The sequence below is a fragment of the Lithobates pipiens genome, unplaced genomic scaffold (genome assembly GCF_037356315.1).
Source record: "Lithobates pipiens isolate NorthernLeopardFrog02 unplaced genomic scaffold, aLitPip1_a1.2 Scaffold_8, whole genome shotgun sequence".
Taxonomy (NCBI): domain Eukaryota; kingdom Metazoa; phylum Chordata; class Amphibia; order Anura; family Ranidae; genus Lithobates; species Lithobates pipiens.
This window is the reverse complement of record NW_027507903.1, coordinates 688,476,235-688,499,383: the sequence shown is the minus strand read 5'-3', so window position 1 is coordinate 688,499,383 and position 23,149 is coordinate 688,476,235. Positions and strand designations below refer to the sequence as shown.

At 49.1% G+C, this 23,149-nt stretch overlaps 1 pseudogene; it reads right to left on the bottom strand.

Annotated features, from left to right (window-relative positions):
- The window catches only part of LOC143962546 (alanine--tRNA ligase, mitochondrial-like), a 64,923-nt pseudogene that overhangs the window by 23,774 nt on the left and 18,000 nt on the right, over positions 1-23,149 (bottom strand).

Here is a 23,149-nt window from a genome sequence, read left to right as displayed (position 1 = left end):
TATCAGTACCTCAGTATCAATAACCCAATATCAGTACCTCAGTATCAATAACCCAATATCAGTACCTCAGTATCAATAACCCGATATCAGTACCTCAGTATCAATAACCCAATATCAGTGCCTCAGTATCAATAACCCAATATTATCGCCTCAGTATCAATAACCCAATATCAGTGCCTCAGTATCAATAACCCAATATCAGTTCCTCAGTATTAATACCCCGGTATCAGTACCTCAGTATCAATAACCCGGTATCAGTACCTCAGTATCAATACCCCAGTATCAGTACCTCAGTATCAATACCCAGTATCAGTACCTCAGTATCAATAACCCAGTATCAGTACCTCAGTATCAATACCCCAGTATCAGTACCTCAGTATCAATACCCAATATCAGTACCTCAGTATCAATACCCCGGTATCAGTGCTTCTTAGATACGCTCTGCCCATACCAAGAGCCAACATCCTGCCCACACCACACACAACCCTCCCCCTACAATACTATACTGACCAGGCTGGAGGAGATGTAAGACTGAACTTACCGTATTTCCCATCACCCCCCAGGGTATAGTCGTATTTCGGGGAGTCATCAGTAGCCGGGACCCCCCTGCGCTGTAGCTCTGTTAGAGAATGGATGTCCAGCTGCAGACCACCTACAGCGCCCTCTGCCTGCTGATTCCTCAACTTCCTCTGAGAACACAAAACTCCATCAGGATAAAAATACAAAGAGGGAGACACTTTACTTCACAATACCAGCTACATCCTGGTCACACCCACTACTCACTGGTAGAACATACCAAGTACCTCCTGGTAGAACATACCAAGTACCTCCTGGTAGAACATACCAAGTACCTCCTGGTAGAACATACCAAGTACCTCCTGGTAGAACATACCAAGTACCTCCTGGTAGAACATACCAAGTACCTCCTGGTCACACCAAGCACCTCCTGGTCACACCAAGTACGTACTGGCAGGAAATACCAAGTACCTCCTGGTAGAACATACCAAGTACCTCCTGGTAGAACATACCAAGTACCTCCTGGTAGAACATACCAAGTACCTCCTGGTAGAACATACCAAGTACCTCCTGGTCACACCAAGCATGTCCTGGTAGAACATACCAAGTACCTCCTGGTCACACCAAGCATGCCCTGATAGAACATATTAAGCACCTCCTGGTCACATCAAGCATGTCCCAGTAGAACATGTCAAGTACCTCCTGGTCACACCAAGCATGTACTGGTAGAACATAGCAAGTACCTCCTGGTAGAACATACCAAGTGCCTCCTGGTCACACCAAGTATGTCCTGGTAGAACATGCCAAGAGAAGGAATGGGGGGGTTTCATCATTCTTTCATTTTGCTGTTTTTTTACACACCAGATCAGACTACAGGCTATTCACAACATAGTAGTAAAATGATTGTAAGCTGAATCCGTTGCATCCCCTGCTGGCTCTATGTAATAAACGTGACACGTTCAGAAGAGTTTCAGATTTCCCTGACTAAAAAGACATATTATGTAATGTTTACCCCCATCATAATGATGACAACATAGACAAAACACTATAGATCTACATAGAACTTTACCATCTTCTATTAGAAAAAGGAAATATAGAACTATATATATATATATATATATACACACACACACACATATATACACACACTGTATATACAATGGCAGACCCTATCTGTCCTCTGACCTTTTCCTCCTCCTCTGTGAGCTCCTCCAGGGCAGCCTTGTCCAGAGAAGAGCCGCGCTCCTCCAATATCAAGCCAATGAGGTCCAGAGGAAAGCCCAGATTACGCGACAGAGACCACGCTACGTCCGCTGCAAACAAAGACGAAACGTGTGAATCAGAGCGCCCTCTGCTGGATGTGGGTGATGGTACAGAAGTTTACTCCTCTTATGGGGTCTGTAGACCTGGCTGTATTCCCTATGTGATGAAAACCTTCCCCAGGATCCAGAGTCTTCTTTCAGGTTCCATCACTACGCCTGAGCTGAGCCCAGGTCTTCACAAAGCCTCTGGTATGCTCTACTGTTGTCTGGCCGGCTACACTCCCCCATCGGTGCCCTCTGCTGCCTCTCTACTCTATCCGTGCCCTCTGCTGCCTCTCCACTCCATCCGTGCCCTCTGCTGCCTCTCCACCCCATCCGTGCCCTTTGCTGCCTCTCTACCGCATCGGTACCCTCTGCTGCCTCTCCACCCCATCCGTGCCCTCTGCTGCCTCTCTACGCCATCCGTGCCCTCTGCTGCCTCTCTACCCCATCCGTGCCCTCTGCTGCCTCTCTACCCCATCCGTGCCCTCTGCTGCCTCTCCACCCCATCCGTGCCCTCTGCTGCCTCTCTACCCCATCCGTGCCCTCTGCTGCCTCTCTACCCCATCCTTGCCCTCTGCTGCCTCTCCACCCCATCCGTGCCCTCTGCTGCCTCTCCACCCCATCCGTGCCCTCTGCTGCCTCTCCACCCCATCCGTGCCCTTTGTTGCCTCTCTACCGCATCAGTACCCTCTGCTGCCTCTCCACCCCATCCGTGCCCTCTGCTGCCTCTCCACCCCATCCGTGCCCTCTGCTGCCTCTCCACCCCATCCGTGCCCTCTGCTGCCTCTCCACCCCATCCGTGCCCTTTGCTGCCTCTCTACCCCATCCTTGCCCTCTGCTGCCTCTCCACCCCATCCGTGCCCTTTGCTGCCTCTCCACCCCATCCGTGCCCTCTGCTGCCTCTCCACCCCATCCGTGCCCTCTGCTGCCTCTCCACCCCATCCGTGCCCTCTGCTGCCTCTCTACCCCATCCGTGCCCTCTGCTGCCTCTCCACCCCATCCGTGCCCTCTGCTGCCTCTCCACCCCATCCGTGCCCTCTGCTGCCTCTCTACCCCATGTGTGCCCTTTGCTGCCTCTCTACCGCATCTGTACCCTCTGCTGCCTCTCTACCCCATCCGTGCCCTCTGCTGCCTCTCCACCCCATCCGTGCCCTCTGCTGCCTCTCTACCCCATCCGTGCCCTTTGCTGCCTCTCCACCCCATCCGTGCCCTCTGCTGCCTCTCCACCCCATCCGTGCCCTCTGCTGCCTCTCTACCCCATCCGTACCCTCTGCTGCTTCTCCACCCCATCCGTACCCTCTGCTGCCTCTCTACCCCATCCGTTCCCTTTGCTGCCTCTCCACCCCATCCGTGCCCTTTGCTGCCTCTCCACCCCATCCGTGCCCTCTGCTGCCTCTCTACCCCATTCGTGCCCTCTGCTGCCTCTCTACCCCATTCGTGCCCTCTGCTGCCTCTCCACCCCATCCGTGCCCTCTGCTGCCTCTCCACCCCATCCGTGCCCTCTGCTGCCTCTCCACCCCATCCGTGCCCTCTGCTGCCTCTCCACCCCATCCGTGCCCTCTGCTGCCTCTCCACCCCATCCTTGCCCTCTGCTGCCCCTCCACCCCATTCGTGCCCTTTGTTGCCTCTCTACCCCATTCGTGCCCTCTGCTGCCTCTCTACCCCTCTGCTGCCTCTCCACCCCATTCGTGCCCTCTGCTGCCTCTCCACCCCATCCGTGCCCTCTGCTGCCTCTCCACCCCATCCGTGCCCTCTGCTGCCTCTCCACCCCATCCGTGCCCTCTGCTGCCTCTCCACCCCATCCTTGCCCTCTGCTGCCTCTCCACCCCATCCGTGCCCTCTGCTGCCTCTCCACCCCATCCGTGCCCTTTGCTGCCTCTCTACCGCATCGGTACCCTCTGCTGCCTCTCTACCCCATCCGTGCCCTCTGCTGCCTCTCCACCCCATCCGTGCCCTTTGCTGCCTCTCCACCCCATCCGTGCCCCTTGTTGCCTCTCTATCCCATTCGTGCCCTCTGCTGCCTCTCCACCTCATCCATGCCCTCTGCTGCCTCTCTACCCCATTCGTGCCCTCTGCTGCCTCTCTACCCCATCCGTGCCCTCTGCTGCCTCTCTACCGCATCCGTGCCCTCTGCTGCCTCTCTACCCCATCCGCGCCCTCTGCTGCCTCTCTACCCCATCCGCGCCCTCTGCTGCCTCTCTACCCCATCCGTGCCCTCTGCTGCCATTCTACCCCATCCGCGCCCTTTGCTGCCTCTCTACCCCATCCGCGCCCTCTGCTGCCTCTCCACCCCATCCGTGCCCTCTGCTGCCTCTCCACCCCATCCGTACCCTCTGCTGCCATTCTACCCCATCCGCGCCCTCTGCTGCCTCTCTACCCCATCCGCGCCCTCTACTGCCTCTCCACCCCATCCGTGCCCTCTGCTGCCTCTCCACCCCATCCGTGCCCTCTGCTGCCTCTCCACCCCATCCGTACCCTCTGCTGCCATTCTACCCCATCCGCGCCCTCTGCTGCCTCTCTACCCCATCCGCGCCCTCTACTGCCTCTCCACCCCATCCGTGCCCTCTGCTGCCTCTCCACCCCATCCGTACCCTCTGCTGCCATTCTACCCCATCCGTGCCCTCTGCTGCCTCTCCACCCCATCCGCGCCCTCTGCTGCCTCTCCACCCCATCCGTTCCCTCTGCTGCCTCTCCACCCCATCCGCGCCCTCTGCTGCCTCTCTACTCTCAGGTACGCTCCTACAATCACCAGGACTATCCTTCTCTCCATGGATATGGACCTCCTACATCTGTACAATATATATTTCATATCCGGCTTGTATCATGACATCACAGGGTGGCTGCTGACACTTACTGGGAAATATTTTACCGGCACCTTCCTGCTGTAGTGTGCGCTCTATGATACGGCGCCCCCGCTGGAGGGAAGTTAAAAATGCCTCTTCGTTCTCATCCAGGATTCTCATAATCTGAAAGGAAATAAATCTCTCCATTACTTAGCACCTAACTCAGATACTTCAGCACACAGCCTCTAGGTGACACTGTAGAGAAGGGAGAAGCTCTATGGCCCACCCACGAGGAACAGCTAGCTCAGGTACTTCAGCGCACAGCCTCTGGGTGTCACTGTAGAGAAGGGAGAAGCTCTATGGACCACCCACGAGGAACAGCTAGCTCAGGTACTTCAGCGCACAGCCTCTGGGTGTCACTGTAGAGAAGGGAGAAGCTCTATGGACCACCCACGAGGAACACCTAGCTCAGGTACTTCAGCACACAGCCTCTGGGTGTCACTGCAGAGAAGGGAGCAGCTCTATGGCCCGCCCATGAGGAACAGCTAGCTCAGGTACTTCAGCACACAGCCTCAGCACACAGCAAGCTCAGGTACTCCAGCACACAGCTAGAGCCTCCCCTGATTGGGTACAATTGGTGTGCTAATGTTCAGCAGGCATTAAAAGCAAAGGAGGATGTAGACCAATAGATCTACCATGACCAGTCTCAGAGGTTTCCTCTCCCTGTTCAGAAGGAAACAGACCTGGAGGAGGATGGGTGCCAGGAGATGGTACTGAGGGGCTGGGTGCCAGGAGATGGTACTGAGGGGCTGGGTGCCAGGAGATGGTACTGAGGGGCTGGGTACAGAGTTACCAGGAGACTGGGAACTGAAGGAACGGGCAGCGATGTGCTAGGTACTGAAGGGCTGAAAACGGAGGGATTGGGCACGGAGGGTCGGGATACTGATGAGTTAGGCACTGATTGGCTGGATATTTCAAGGATGGGCATTGAGGGGCTGAGCACTGAAGGGCTGTATATTGATTGGCTGTGTTCTGAGGGACAGAGGAGAGTTGATCCCCTGCATACCTCTCCCATTTATACTGGGGGGTGATCTGTTTTCTGGGGGTGGGGGAAACTGACAGGCTGAACAGAAACTTTTACAATAAGAATACCGAGCCATGGTGTGCAGAGCATGCTGGGAAGGAGGACGCCCCCTAATAATCGACATCTCATGATAGTGACTTACCTGCGACTTCTCCCTGTGCAGTTCAGGATACGCATTACCCTACAAAACACAGAGAACACCCCCATTACTAGAGAACACACCCCCCATTACTAGAGAACACACCCCCCATTACTAGAGAACACATCCCCCATTACTACAGAACACACCCCCCATTACTAGAGAACACACCCCCCATTACTAGAGAACACACCCCCCATTACTAGGGAACACACCCTCCACTACTAGAGAACACGCCCCCCATTACTAGAGAACACGCCCCACATTACTAGAGAACACACCCCCATTACTAGAGAACACACCCCCCATTACTAGGGAACACACCCCCCATTACTAGAGAACACACCCCCCATTACTAGAGAACACCCCCCATTACTAAAGAACACACCCCCATTACTAGAGAACACACCCCTCATTACTAGAGAACACGCCCCACATTACTAGAGAACACCCCCCCCATTACTAGAGAACACACCCCCAATTATTAGAGAACACACCCCCCATTACTAGAGAACACCCCCCCATTATTAGAGAACACACCCCCCATTATTAGAGAACACACCCCCATTACTAGAGAACACGCCCCACGTTACTAGAGAACACACCCCCCATTACTAGAGAACACACCCTCCACTACTAGAGAACACGCCCCCCATTACTAGAGAACACGCCCCACATTACTAGAGAACACACCCCCATTACTAGAGAACACACCCCCCATTACTAGGGAACACACCCCCCATTACTAGAGAACACACCCCCCATTACTAGAGAACACCCCCCATTACTAAAGAACACACCCCCATTACTAGAGAACACACCCCTCATTACTAGAGAACACGCCCCACATTACTAGAGAACACCCCCCCCATTACTAGAGAACACACCCCCAATTATTAGAGAACACACCCCCCATTACTAGAGAACACCCCCCCATTATTAGAGAACACACCCCCCATTATTAGAGAACACACCCCCATTACTAGAGAACACGCCCCACGTTACTAGAGAACACACCCCTCATTACTAGAGAACACGCCCCCCATTACTAGAGAACACACCCCCATTATTAGAGAACACACCCCCATTATTAGAGAACACACCCCCCATTATTAGAGAACACACCCCCCATTATTAGAGAACACACCCCCCATTACTAAAGAACACACCCCCCATTACTAGAGAACACGCCCCACATTACTAGAGAACACACCCCTCATTACTAGAGAACACCCCCCTCATTACTAGAGAACACCCCCCCATTACTAGAGAACACACCCCCCATTATTAGAGAACACACCCCCCATTACTAGAGAACACGATTCAGAAGAAGGTAAAAAAAACAGCAGAGCATGATCCAATTTACTACAGCAGGGGAAAAATTCCTCCCCCAATCAGATATTCCCCGGATTCCCTTTACCTATAAATATCAGTCTGTTGAATTCTCGTTTTTACGGTATTAATATCGATATTTTAATAATTCATATTGATGAGGAAAGTTCCAAGAAAGTCAGTTTAGTTCTCGTGTAAAAACTCAAAAATTGATTTAATAATAAAAAATAGCAAAATATTAGAAGAACAATATCAAAGTATAGAATGTCATTAATAATAATGTATAATATTCTTAAGATGAAGATTGAATCAGAGGTGTCTGTGTGTAGATGTGGCAGGAATGTCCTCCTGGTGTGAGTGTCTCCCAAAACTCTCTATCACTAGATTTTTACTCCTAAATTCAGCCCCCACCTTCTCCTAAAATCTGACCCCTCCTTCCTAAAAAGGAAAGGTTCTTAATGGACTTGTAGTCCTACAGAAAATTGCAGGCTTTCTCCAGACAGATCTTTCCCCCCCCACCTCTCCTGCAAGGGTGGGGGTTATTCTGTCACTAAACTGTGACATTCCTGAGGAGTGGGCCAAGAGATGTATGTAAAACCATTTATCATATACAATATATACATTTACTTTAACTTCTAAATCAAATATTACATATATCAGTATGTATATTATATTCATTTAAAAACACAATGTTCTTATTAATATCCTAATCAATAAATATTGTAATATAAAAGGACGTATCTCTTAACTAACACATTGAACTTTTACATCTTAAAGTATGTGAATCCTTCCTTCTCACAGATGGGGGAGGTGAAACAAACCAACTAATTATTGCCATATGTGAGCTCTCCCAAGAAATGCTTATGAGCTTATAACAGTATATACTTTCACAGACATGAGAATCTTATATAATTTCACTATTTACATACATAGAAGATTTTATATATATATATATACACACTACTCCCACTAATAACATTATTTACCCCACTAACACTGAACCTTGGGGTACCCCACTAACACTGAACCTTGGGGTACCCCCACTAACACTGAACCTTAGGGTACCCCCACTAATACTGAACCTTGGGGTACACCACTAACACTGAACCTTGGGGTACCCCCACAAAAAATCTCTGAACCTTGGGGTACCCCCACTAACACTGAACCTTGCGGTACCCCACTAACACTGAACCTTGGGGTACCCCCACCAATAACCTTAGACCATTCAGAGTAAAAATCATTAATCACGACTCTCTGAATTCTTTTTGTTAACCAGTTTTCTATTAATTTACAGATCTTGCCAAAAACCATAAGACTTTACCTTACACAATAGCCACGTGTGGGGAACTGTCTCCTAGTACACAGCCACCCCTCTGTCCAAGTACACCACGTCCACCGCCACCCCTCTGTCCAAGTACACCACGTCCACCACCACCCCTCTGTCCAAGTATACCACGTCCACCGCCATCCCTCTGTCCAAGTATACCACGTCCACAGCCACCCCTCTGTCCAAGTACACCACGTCCACTGCCACCCCTCTTTCCAAGTACACCACGTCCACCGCCACCCCTCTCTCCAAGTACACCACGTCCACCTCTCTGTCCAAGTATACCAAGTCCACAGCCACCCCTCTGTCCAAGTACACCACGTCCACCGCCACCCCTCTCTCCAAGTACACCACGTCCACCGCCACCCCTCTGTCCAAGTACACCACGTCCACCACCACCCCTCTGTCCAAGTACACCACGTCCACCACCACCCCCTCTGTCCAAGTATACCACGTCCACCACCACCCCTCTGTCCAAGTATACCACGTCCACCACCACCCCTCTGTCCAAGTATACCACGTCCACCACCACCCCTCTGTCCAAGTACACCACGTCCACCGCCACCCCTCTGTCCAAGTATACCACGTCCACCACCACCCCTCTGTCCAAGTATACCACGTCCACTGCCACCCCTCTGTCCAAGTATACCACGTCCACCACCACTCTGTCCAAGGTTTTACTCACCTCTTCATAAAAAGAAATCAGGTTTGTCTGGCAACTTCTGTCTTTCATGAATCCATGCGGTCTGTTGCTTAGAATATTTTTTTCCTGCAAGAACTCGTCTATGTGGTCTTTTATTAATCCCTCCAGTATCTTCCCAACTATAGAAGTTAAACTAACAGGTCTATAGTTACTTGGTAAAGACTTTTTTCCCTTTTTAAATATGGGCACCACATTGGCCCTGCACCAATCCAGTGGGACTATTCCCGTCATTAACGAGTCCCTAAAAATTAGATACAATGGCTTTGAAATTACAGAGCTCAATACTTTTAGGATCCGTGGGTGGATGCCATCAGGGCCAGGTGCTTTCTCCACCTTTATTCTGTCCAAATATTTCTGGACCATATCACTTTTGAGCCATTGTGGATCATTTGGGGGCTGCGTCACTACCACCCCCATTATGGACATGAGCTCCCCCATGCTCCTTTGTATACACAGAGCTGAAGAAAGTATTTAATAAGTTAGCCTTCTCTTTGTCCCCAGTCACCCACTCCAGATTATTGTGTAAAGGGGCTACATGCTCAGACTTGACCTTTTTACTATTAATATATTTGAATAATTTTTTGGGGTTTGTCCTACTGTCTTTTGCAATCTGTCTTTCATTTAGAATTTTTGCATCCTTGATTTCCTTTTTACATATTCGGTTATATTCTTTGTAGCATTTAAACGATGATAGTGTTCCTTCATTTTTATATTTTTTTTTAAACGTTCTTTTCTTATAGTTTATAGCTTTTTTTAACTTTGGCCGTGAGCCACATCGGTTTTATTATTTTTAGCCTTTTAAACTTCTTGCCCATGGGAATATACTTTGCAGTGAGATCACATACCGTCTTTATGAAGAATTCCCATTTCTGTTCTGTGCCCATTGATGCCAATATTCTCTCCCAGTCTAAGTCCTGGAGAGCAGCCCTCATCCTTGGAAAATTAGCTCTCTTGAAGTTAAGTGTTTTTATCTTTCCCGTATGTGATTTTTGCTTACAGCTAACATCAAATGAAATCATGTTATGGTCACTGCTACCCAGGTGTTCCATTAGTAATACGTTCTGCATGGTTTGAGATTACCAGGTCCAACAGAGCATCATTCCTAGTTGGGGCCTCAATAAACTGGACCATAAAATTGTCCTGTAATAGGTTTATACATTTTTGCCCTGTAACTGTTCCAGCAGTGCCATTACCCCAGTCAATTTCCAGGTAGTTACCATCCCCCATTATTATCACTATCCCAGCCCTTGCAACCCTTTCTATCTGTGCAAGGAGCCGAGTCTCCATCCTATAATGTAGTAAGGAATCCCATATATATGAGGAATGGATGACACCGTACTCACCAGGATCTCCACCACGCTGGGCACCAAGGTGGACAGGAAGCCAGGGGGGGCTCGGAGGATCTCAGAAGAGAAGCGGACGGCTGGAGCCTGGATGGGGAGACGGAATGTCATTTTACTTCTCACCACAGGATAATTACATCACCGGATTGTTACATTACAGGGTCGTTACATTACAGGGTCGTTACATTACAGGGTCGTTACATTACAGGGTCGTTACATTACAGGGTCGTTACATTACAGGGTCATTACAGGGTCGTTACATTACAGGATCGTTACATTACAGGATCGTTACATTACAGGATCGTTACATTACAGGGTCGTTACATTACAGGATCGTTACATTACAGGGTCGTTACATTACAGGATCGTTACATTACAGGATCGTTACAGTTACATCACAGGGTCGTTATACAATGCCTTGAAAAAGTATTCATACCCCTTGACCCTTGACATTTCCCAACATTTTTTCATGTTACAACCAAAAACGTAAATATAGTTTATTGGGATTTTATGTGATAGACCAACACAAAGTGTCACATAATTGTGAAGTGGAAGGAAAATGATAAATGATACAAATAAATATGTGAAAAGTGTGTGTGGGGGAGGGGCATTTGTATTCAGCCCCCTTTACTCTGATACCCCTAACTAAAATCTAGAGAAACCAATTGCCCTCAGAAGTCACCAAATTAGTAAATAGAGTCCTACTGTGTGTCATTTAATCTCTGTATAAATACAGCTGTTCTGTGAAGCCCTCGGAGGTTTATTAGAGAACCTTAGTGAACAAACAGCATCATGAAGGCCAAGGAACACACCAGACAGGTCAGGGATGAAGTTGTGGAGAAGTATAAAGCAGGGTTGGGTTATAATAAAATCTCCCAAGCTTTGACCATCTTACGGAGTTCTGTTCAATCCATCATCGGAGAATGGAAAGAGCATGGCACAACCGCAAACCTACCAAGACATGACCGTCCACCTAAACCGGGCCGGGCAAGGAGAGCATTCATCGGAGAAGAGCCAAGAGGTCCATGGTAACTCTGGAGGAGCTGCAGAGATCCACAGCTCAGGGGAGAGAATCTGTCCACAGGACAACTATTAGTCGTCTCTCCACAAATCTGCCCTTTATGGAAGAGTGACAAGAAGAAAGACATTGGAGAAAGAAAGTCATAAGAAGTCCTGTTTGTAGTTTGTGAGAAGCCATGTGGGGGAGGGGGCAGCAAACATGTGGAAGAAGGTGATCTGGTCAGAGGAGACCAAAATTCTACTTTATGGCCTAAAAGCAAAACGCTATGTGTGGGGAAAACTAACACCGCCCATCCCCCTGAACACACCATCCCCACCGTGAGACGTGGTGGCAGCATCATGTGGTGGGGATGGTTTTCTTCAGCAGGGAAAGGGAAGCTGCTCAGAGTTGATGGGAAGATGGATGGAGACAAATACAGGACAATCTTAGAAGAAAACCTGTTAGAGTCGGCAGAAGACTTGAGACCGGGGCGGAGGTTCCCCTTCCAGCAGGACAACGACCCGAAACATCCAGCCAGGGCTACAATGGAATGGTTTACATCAAAGCATATTCATGTGTTAGAATGGCCCAGTCCAGACCTAAATCCCATTGAGAATATGTGGCAAGGCTTGAAAATTGCTGATCACAGACGCTCTCCATCCAATCTGACAGAGCTTGAGATATTTTACAAAGAAGAAGAATGGGCAGAAATGTCCTCTCTAGATGTGCAAAGCTGGTAGAGACACCCCCAAAAAGAGTTGTAGAGAAAGGGGGTTCTACAAAGTATTGACTCCGGGGGGCGCCATACAAATCCCCCTCCCCCCACACTTTTCACAGATTTATTTGTATCATTTTCCTTCCACTTCACAATTATGTGATACTTTGTGTTGGTCCATCACATAAAATCCCAATAAAATACATTTATGGTTCTGGTTGTAACAAAACGTGGGAAATGTCAGGGGGTGTGAATACTTTTTCCAGGCACTGTGTGCATCACATGATGATTACATCACAGACATTACTTTTCATCATAGGATCGAATTCGCCAAATTGTGTTACCAATGTATCTATTATCATATCCTGATCCAATCACAGAGATACAAACAAATCAATGTAATAAATAAATGTATCCATTACTACAGTATCTGACAAAAGTAAGTACACCCCTCAGTCACATGTCTTCTCTCTTTTCCTGTGACAACACTGAAGAAATGACACTTGTCTACAATGTAAAGTAGTGAGTGTACAGCTTGTATAACAGTGTAAATTTCCTGTCCCCTCAAAATAACTCAACACACAGCCATTAATGTCTAAACTGCTGGCAACAAAAGTCAGTACACCCCTAAGTGAAAATCTCCAAATTGGGCCCCAAAGTGTCAATATTTTGTGTGGCCGCCATTATTTTCCAGCACTGCCTTCACCCTCTTGGGCATGGAGGTCACCAGAGCTTCACAGGTCACCACTGGAGTCCTCTTCCCCTCCCCCATGATGACATCACAGATCTGGTGGATGTTGGAGACCTTCCCCTCCTCCATCTTCCGTTTGAGGATGTCCCACAGATGATCAATAGGGTTTAGGTCTGGAGACATGCTTGGCCAGTCCATCACCTTTACCCTCAGCTTCTTTAGCAAGGCAGTGGTGGTGTTGGAGGTGTGTTTGGGGTGGTTATCATGTTGGAATACTGCCCTGCGGCCCAGTCTCTGAAGGGAGGGGATCATGCTCTGCTTCAGTATGTCACAGTACATGTTGGCATTCATGGTCCCCTCAATGATCTGTAGCCCCCCAGTGCCGGCAGCACTCATGCAGCCCCAGACCATGACACCCCCACCACCATGCCTGACTGTAGACAAGACACACTTGTCTTTGTCCTCCTCACCTGGTTGCCCCCACACACACTTGTCACCATCTGACACCAAATACCTTTATCTTGTCTCATCAGACCACAGGACATGGTTCCAGTAATCCATCTCCTTAGTCTGCTTGTCTTCAGCAAACTGTTTGTGGTCTTTTCTTGTGCATCATCTTTAGAAGAGGCTTCCTTCTGGGATGACAGCCATGCAGACCAATTTGATGCAGTGTACGGCGTATGGTCTGAGCACTGACAGGCTGACCCCCCACCCCTACAACCTCTGCAGCAATGCTGGCAGCACTCATACGTCTATTTCCCAAAGACAACCTCTGGATATGACGCTGAGCACGTGACCTCAACTTCTTTGGTGGACCATGGCGAGGCCTGTTCTGAGGGGAACCTGTCCTGTTATACCGCTGTATGGTCTTGGCCATTGTGCTGCAGCTCAGTCTCAGGGTCTTGGCAATCTTCTTATAGCCTAGGCCATCTTTATGTAGAGAAACAATTCTTATCTTCAGATCCTCAGAGAGTTCTTTGCCATGAGGCGCCATGTTGAACTTCCAGTGACCAGTATGAGAGAGTGAGAGTGATAACACCAAATTTAACACACCTGCTCCCCATTCACACCTGAGACCTTGTAACACTAACGAGTCACATGACACCGGCGGAGGGAAAATGGCTAATTGGGCCCAATTTGGAGATTTTCACTTAGGGGTGTACTGACTTTTGTTGCCAGCGGTTTAGACATTAATGGCTGTGTGTTGAGTTATTTTGAGGGGACAGGAAATTTACACTGTTATACAAGCTGTACACTCACTACTTTACATTGTAGACAAGTGTCATTTCTTCAGTGTTGTCTCATGAAAAGAGAGAAGGAATGTCACTGAGGGGTGTACTTACTTTTGTCACATACTGTATATCCCGATCCCAGATATACAAAGTATTGATAATTTGGGGTACTCACTCTGCTCCGGCCATGCCCGGGTACACCCCGTCAGCGATGCACACAGAGAGGGTCCTGATGTGATCCGCCACCACCCGGTAAGCCATGTCCACGTGATTGGTGTCCGCTTTGCCCAGCCGCCCCCCATAGGGAGGAGCCTGCGAGCCCTGCCCAGGAATCACACAGACATCAATGTCACCCACACCCTCCACTACATCACATGTCTGACATTTATAAAGAATACGATACGTCATAAAGAATAGAATATGTATGATAAATTGATTTTCTCTGTCATTGACGGAGGTGGGTGGAGTCACTGGATGTTACATAGTAGGTGAGGTTCAAAAGATACAACCTATGTGTGTGATTATATGTCAGTGTTACATTGTATATCATGTATGTTGTGTGATTATATGTCAGTGTTACATTGTATATCATGTATGTTGCGATCGTTCAGGTGCTTATTTAACAGTTACTTGAAACTATCAATGCTGAGACCACCACCTGTGGAAGGGAACTCCACATCCTTGTCACTCTTACAGTAAAGAACCCTCTACATAGTTTAAGGTTAATCCTCTTTTCTTCTGATTTTAATGAGTGGCTACGAGTCTTGTTAAACTCCCTTCCACAAAAAAGTTTTCTCCCTATTGTGGGGTCACCAGTCCGGTATTTATATATTGTGGGGTCACCAGTCCAGTATTTATACATTGTGGGGTTACCAGTCCGGTATTTATACATTGTGGGGTCACCAGTCCGGTATTTTTATATTGTGGGGTCACCAGTCCGGTATTTATATATTGTGGGGTCACCAGTCCGGTATTTATATATTGTGGGGTCACCAGTCCGGTATTTATATATTGTGGGGTCACCAGTCCTGTATATATTGTGGCGTCACCAGTCCGGTATTTATATATTGTGAGGTCACCAGTCCTGTATATATTGTGGCGTCACCAGTCCGGTATTTATATATTGGGGGGTCACCAGTCCGGTATTTGTATATTGTGGGGTCTCCAGTCCGGTATTTATATAATGAAATCATATCCCCTCTCAGGCGTCTCTTCTCCAGAGAGAATAAGTTCAGAGCTCACAACCTTTCCTCATATCTAATATCCTCCAGACCCTTTATTAGCTTTGTTGCCCTTCTTTGTAGTCGCTCCATTTCCAGTACATCCTTCCTGAGGACTGGTGCCCAGAACTGGACAGTATACTCCAGGTGCGGCCGGACCAGAGTCTTGTAGAGGGGAGAATTATCCTTTTGTCTCTGGAGTTGATCCTTTTTAATGCCAATATTCTGTTTGCTTTGTTAGCAGCAGCTTGGCATTGCTGAGCCCATCATCTACTAGGACCCCCAGTGTTCTTAGGAACAAAGAACATGGAGGAGACATGGGTTTGCTTTAAGGGCATTAGCCAATGCATCCCATTGGTAAATAAAAATTTAAAAGAGCGAACAAAAGTCCTGGATGGCTCCAATGTAAAAATGCATATAAAAGAAAAGGAGAAGGCCTTCTAAAAATACAGGGTTGAAAGATCATCAGTATTCCAACTTCACAAAGAATGCAACAAGAAATGTAAGGGTGCAATACCATACTGATGGCCCCACAATATATAAATACCGGACTGGTGACGCCACAATACACAAATACCGGACTGGTGACCCCACAATACACAACTACCGGACTGGTGACCCCACAATATATAAATACCGGACTGGTGACCCCACAATATACAAATACTGGACTGGTGACCCCACAATATACAAATACCGGACTGGTGACCCCACAATATACAAATACCAGACTGGTGACCCCACAATATACAAATACCGGACTGGTGACCCCACAATATACAAATACTGGACTGGTGACCCCACAATATACAAATACCGGACTGGTGACCCCACAATATATAAATACCGGACTGGTGACCCCACAATATATAAATACCGGACTGGGGACCCCACAATATATAAATACCGGACTGGGGACCCCACAATATACAAATACCGGACTGGTGACCCCACAATATATAAATACCGGACTGGTGACCCCACAATATATAAATACCATACTGGTGACCCCACAATATATAAATACCGTACTGGTAACCCCACAATAGGGAGAAAACTTTTTTGCAGAAGGGCCACTCATTAAAATTAGAAGAAAAGAGGTTTGACCTTCAACTATGTAGAGGGTTCTTTAGTGTAAGAGCAGCAAGGATGTGGAATTCCCTTCCACAGGCGGTGGTCTCAGCGGGGGTCATCGATAATTTTAAAAACTGATTAGATAATCACCTGAATGACAGGGGCAAACCCAACGCTGCATGGAGACACCGGGGTCACAGAGGCACTCAGGGCACATTGGAATCACAGGATGGTACAAGATGTTCTGGGGTTATTGGAAGACACAGGGTGCTGTGAGGTCACTGGGTGACACAAGATGCCCAGGGGTTGGGTACTGAGGAGTTGGATATTGAGGGGTTTGGATATTGAGGCGTTTGGTACTGAGGGATTGGGTACTAAGGGGTTGGGTACTGAGGGGCTGGGTACTGAGGGGCTGGGTACTGAGGGGCTGGGTACTGAGGGGTTGGATATTGAGGGGCTGGGTACCAAGACGTAGGATAGTGGGGGGTTGGGTACTGAGGGGTTGGATATTGAGGGGCTGGGGACTGAGGGGCTGGGGACCAAGAAGTAGGATACTGGGGGGTTGGGTACTGAGGGGCTGGATATTGAAGAGCTGGGTACCAAGAAGTAGGATACTGGGGGGGGACTGGGTACTGAGGGGTTGGGTTACTGAGGGGTTTGGTACTGAGATGTAGGATACTGGGGGGCTGGGTACCAAGACGTAGGATACTGGAGGGGCTGGGTACTGAGGAGTTGGGTACTGAAAAGTAGGGTACTGGGGGGCTGGGTACTGAGAGGTTGGTTACTGAAAAGTAGGGTACTGGGGGGCTGGGTACTGAAGGGTTGGATATTGAGGGGCTGGGTACTGAAGGGTTGGATATTGAGGGGCTGGGTACTGAAGGGTTGGATATTGAGGAGCTGGGTACTGAAGGGTTGGATATTGAGAGGCTGGGTACTGAAGGGTTGGATATTGAGGGGCTGGGTACTGAAGGGTTGGATATTGAGGGGCTGGGTACTGAAGGGTTGGATATTGAGGGGCTGGGTACTGAAGGGTTGGATATTGAAGGGTTGGATATTGAGGGGCTAGGTACTGAAGGGTTGGATATTGAGGGGCTGGGTACTGAAGAGTTGGATATTGAGGGGCTAGGTACTGAAGGGTTGGATATTGAGGGGCTGGGTACTGAAGGGTTGGATATTGAGGGGCTGGGTACTGAAGGGTTGGATATTGAAGGGTTGGATATTGAAGGGTTGGATATTGAAGGGTTGGATATTGAAGGGCTGGGTACCAAGAAGTAGAATACTGGAGGGCTGGGTACTGAGGGGTTGGGTTACTGAGGAGTTGGGTACTGAAAAGTAGGGTACTGGGGGGCTGGGTACTGAGGGGTTGGGTTACTGAGAGGTTGGTTAGTGAGGGGTTGGGGTTTGATACGGAGGTGCTGGCTACTGGGAGACAGAGTACTGGGGGGGTTGGGTATTGAGAAGTAGGGTACTGAGGGGATGGGTACTGGGGGGCTGGGTACTGAGAGGCAGGATTCAGGGGGACTAGGTCCTGGGGGGCTACTAGACTGCATGGAGGAGTCACGAGACATGGAGGAACTCAGGATACACACAGGTGTCTGAGGGTGCAGGTAAGTCTTGCCCAGTGCAGGACCCCATCATCTCCAGTGACTCCTGTGTCATCAATGACCCCAGAGCTTTCTACATCACCCATCATTCTGTGTCACCAGTGACCCCCCCCTCCCCACAGCATCCGTGTCACCCCAAACCCCAGAGCATCCTATCTCAAAGAGTGACCCCGGATCATCCCGTGTCACCCTATAACTCCACAGCACCCCGAGTACCTCTATGACCCCGGTGTCTCTATGCAGCCTCAGGTACACTCCTGTATCTCCTGTACTGTCTCTCTCAGTAGACACGGATCCCTGTATGTGAAAAAATACCCCTGTCAGGAATGTAGGTGAGGGGAAGTGACAATAACCCCCCTATATCAATGTGGGGTTCAATACCACCAGGGGTATATTCTCCCGGAACACACAAACAATGGTCACACCATCACTAGGGGTATCGTCATCAGGGACACCCCTCCCCCCCACACACACAATGCTCACCCTCTCGATCTCCTCCAGAATGGGGGTGAACAGGTCGGTGGCGTAGTTGGAACGTTTCCCTTGAAGGATGGTCACCAACCTCTCCAGACCCATCCCCGTGTCCACATGGTGTTGGGGCAGCTGTCTCAGAGTCCGGTCCGCCTCTCTGACCGAGGGAAAGAAAGAAAGTCAGACATCAGACCCGGAACAATGTCCTCCTACATCAGGAATGTTCTCTAGGAGCTCCTCGTCCTCCATATTTTATACACCCGTGTCCCAACCTTCTCCACTATGAGGGCAGCAATGTGTGAAGGTGGAGCAATCTGGGCGGCTCCCGCCCCTTTTTATGCTGATGAAATCTTTATTGATTCACCCAAAATCAACAGATACTCTATATAGCCGAAAGTTTTATGGACCTCTGACCATCTCACCTACATCAGCTGGTTGGCCAATCCAGAATCATGGCTATCAATATGGAGTTGCCCCCTCACCCTCATGGTCGTTATTATTGAGTTGACCCCTCACCCTCATGGCCATTATTATGGAGTGGACCCCTCCCCTCATGGCCATTATTATGGAGTGGACCCCTCCCCTCATGGCCATTATTATGGAGTTGACCCCTCCCCTCATGGCCATTATTATGGAGTGGACCCTTCCCCTCATGGCCATTATTATAGAGTTGACCCTTCCCCTCATGGCCATTATTATAGAGTTGACCCCTCCCCTCATGACCATTATTATGGAGTTGACCCCTCCCCTCATGGCCATTATTATGGAGTTGACCCCTCCCCTCACGGCCATTATTATAGTGTTGACCCCTCCCCTCATGACCATTATTATGGAGTTGACCCCTCCCCTCATGGCCATTATTATAGAGTGGACCCCTCCCCTCATGGCCATTATTATGGAGTGGACCCCTCCCCTCATGATCATTATTATAGAGTTGACCCCTCCCCTCATGGCCATTATTATGGAGTGGACCCCTCCCCTCATGATCATTATTATAGAGTTGACCCCTCCCCTCATGGCCATTATTATGAAGTTGACCCCTCCCCTCATGGCCATTATTATAGGGTTGACCCTTCCCCTCATGGCCATTATTATAGAGTTGACCCCTCCCCTCATGACCATTATTATGGAGTTGACCCCTCCCCTCATGGCCATTATTATGGAGTTGACCCCTCCCCTCATGGCCATTATTATAGAGTTGACCCTTCCCCTCATGGCCATTATTATAGAGTTGACCCTTCCCCTCATGGCCATTATTATAGAGTTGACCCCTCCCCTCATGACCATTATTATGGAGTGGACCCCTCCCCTCATGGCCATTATTATGGAGTTGACCCCTCCCCTCATGGCCATTATTATGGAGTTGACCCCTCCCCTCATGGCCATTATTATAGAGTTGACCCTTCCCCTCCTGGCCATTATTATAGAGTTGACCCCTCCCCTCATGACCATTATTATGGAGTGGACCCCTCCCCTCATGGCCATTAATATGGCGTTGACCCTTCCCCTCATGGCCATTATTATAGAGTTGACCCCTCCCCTCATGACCATTATTATGGAGTGGACCCCTCCCCTCATGGCCATTAATATGGCGTTGACCCCTCCCCTCATGGCCATTATTATAGGGTTGACCCTTCCCCTCATGGCCATTATTATAGAGTTGACCCTTCCCCTCATGGCCATTATTATAGAGTTGACCCCTCCCCTCATGACCATTATTATGGAGTTGACCCCTCCCCTCATGGCCATTATTATGGAGTGGACCCCTCCCCTCATGGCCATTATTATGGAGTTGACCCCTCCCCTCATGGCCATTATTATGGAGTTGACCCCTCCCCTCATGGCCATTATTATGGAGTTGACCCATTCCCCTCATGGCCATTATTATAGGGTTGACCCTTCCCCTCATGGCCATTATTATAGAGTTGACCCTTCCCCTCATGGCCATTATTATAGAGTTGACCCCTCCCCTCATGACCATTATTATGGAGTGGACCCCTCCCCTCATGGCCATTATTATGGAGTGGACCCCTCCCCTCATGATCATTATTATGGAGTTGACCCCTCCCCTCATGGCCATTATTATGAAGTTGACCCTTCCCCTCATGGCCATTATTATGGAGTTGACCCCTCCCCTCATGGCCATTATTATGGAGTTGACCCCTCCCCTCATGGCCATTATTATGGAGTTGACCCATTCCCCTCATGGCCATTAAAATGGATTTGCCCCTTCCCCTCATGGCCATTAAAATGGATTTGCCCCTCCCCCTCATGGACATTAAAATGGATTTGCCCCTTCCCCTCATGGCCATTAAAATGGATTTGCCCCTTCCCCTCATGGCCATTAAAATGGATTTGCCCCTTCCTCTCATGGCCATTAATATGGAGATGTGGGAATTTCTTCCCATGTTTATGTTTTATGTTGGATGAGAAGACCTGTTGGGCCTCAGGTTGGGCACCAAAAAAAAAAAAATACCCGGCTTACAATTGGTGTTCCAATTCACCCCAAAGATGACCAGTAAGGATGAGGTCAGGGCTCTGTGCAGGACACTCGAGTTCCTCCACACCAAACTGGTAACACCATGTCTTTATGAGGCTGGCTTTGTACACCAAACTGTCACCACAAGGTTGGGAGAGCACAATATAGTCGGCAGGATGGTCAGCTGGCCAAATACTTTGGGCCATATAATGGGTATGATGGTCAGCTGGCCAAATACTTTGGGCCATATAATGGGTATGATGGTCAGGTGACTACATAGTTTGGGCCATATAATGGGTATGATGGTCAGGTGACCCTATACTCTGGGCCATATAATGGGTATGATGGTCAGGTGACCCCATACTTTGAGCCATATAATGGGTATGATGGTCAGATGACCCCATACTTTGAGCCATATAATGGGTATGATGGTCAGGTGACCCCATACTTTGAGCCATACAATGGGTATGATGGTCAGGTGACCCCATACTTTGAGCCATACAATGGGTATGATGGTCAGGTGACCCCATACTTTGGGCCATATAATGGGTATGATGGTCAGGTGACCCCATACTTTGGGCCATATAATGGGTATGATGGTCAGGTGACCCCATACTTTGGGCCATATAATGGGTATGATGGTCAGGTGACCCCATACTTTGGGCCATATAATAGGTATGATGGTCAGGTGACCCCATACTTTGAGCCATATAATGGGTATGATGGTCAGATGACCCCATACTTTGAGCCATATAATGGGTATGATGGTCAGGTGACCCCATACTTTGAGCCATACAATGGGTATGATGGTCAGGTGACCCCATACTTTGGGCCATACAATGGGTATGATGGTCAGGTGACCCCATACTTTGGGCCATATAATGGGTATGATGGTCAGGTGACCCCATACTTTGGGCCATATAATGGGTATGATGGTCAGGTGACCCCATACTTTGGCCCATATAATGGGTATGATGGTCAGTTGACCACATACTTTGGGCCATATAATAGGTATGGTGGTCACATGACCGCATACTTTGGGCCATATAATGGGTATGATGGTCAGGTGACCCCATACTTTGGGCCATACAATGGGTATGATGGTCAGGTGACCCCATACTTTGGGCCATATAGTGGTTGCCATGGTGAGGTGACCCCTTACTATGGTCTATCTCGTTATCGGTGACATCCCCAGTCATTTCAGTCTCTGGTCACCCAGTGCTGACCTCCTGCACAGACATCAGGCTGTCACTACTGACCTGTTATACTGCATGAAGACCAGATTCCAGATCTCCACAACGTCCGGACTGTCCTGGTTCACCAGAGCCGAGGCGTTCCGGCCACCCACGTGATCGTAGTGAATCTCCGTACAGGGGCCACAGGGGCCCGTCTCCCCCATTTCCCAGAAGTTATCCTTCAGACCGAACGGCAGCAGACGTGATGGCGGAATACTGCGGGTGACAGGAGAACAGATAACGGGGTGTAAGGACACACACAGGTATGTACAGGGTAAACCGACCTATCCTTTTGTCTGGGCTCCACCCACAGCGCCAGGATTGCAGCCAATCAGGAGGAAGTTCTCCCAACTGCTGGAGACTTTATATTGCGGTGCAATTAACACATCTCTACGCTTAATCTGAACCCCTCTGTGCTCCAGTAACCATTGTGTCACCCCAGAACCCCAGAGCGCCCCGTGTCATCTTATGTGACCCCCGAGCATCCAGTGTTACCCCTGTGACTCCAGAGCACCCCGAGTATATTGTATCACCCTATTACCCCAGAGCACCCTACATCATCTAGTGACCCTGAGACTCCAGAGCACCCCGAGTATACTGCATCACCCTATTACCCCAGAGCACCCTACATCATCTAGTGACCCTGTGACTCCAGAGCACCCCGGGTATCCTGTATCAGCCTATTACCCCAAAGCACCCCACATCTAGTGACCCCCCAGGCTTCAGAGCACCCCGAGTATTTCGTATCACCCCATTACCCCAGAGCACCCCACATCATCTAGTGACCCTGAGACTCCAGAGCACCCCGAGTATACTGCATCACCCTATTACCCCAGAGCACCCTACATCATCTAGTGACCCTGTGACTCCAGAGCACCCCGGGTATCCTGTATCAGC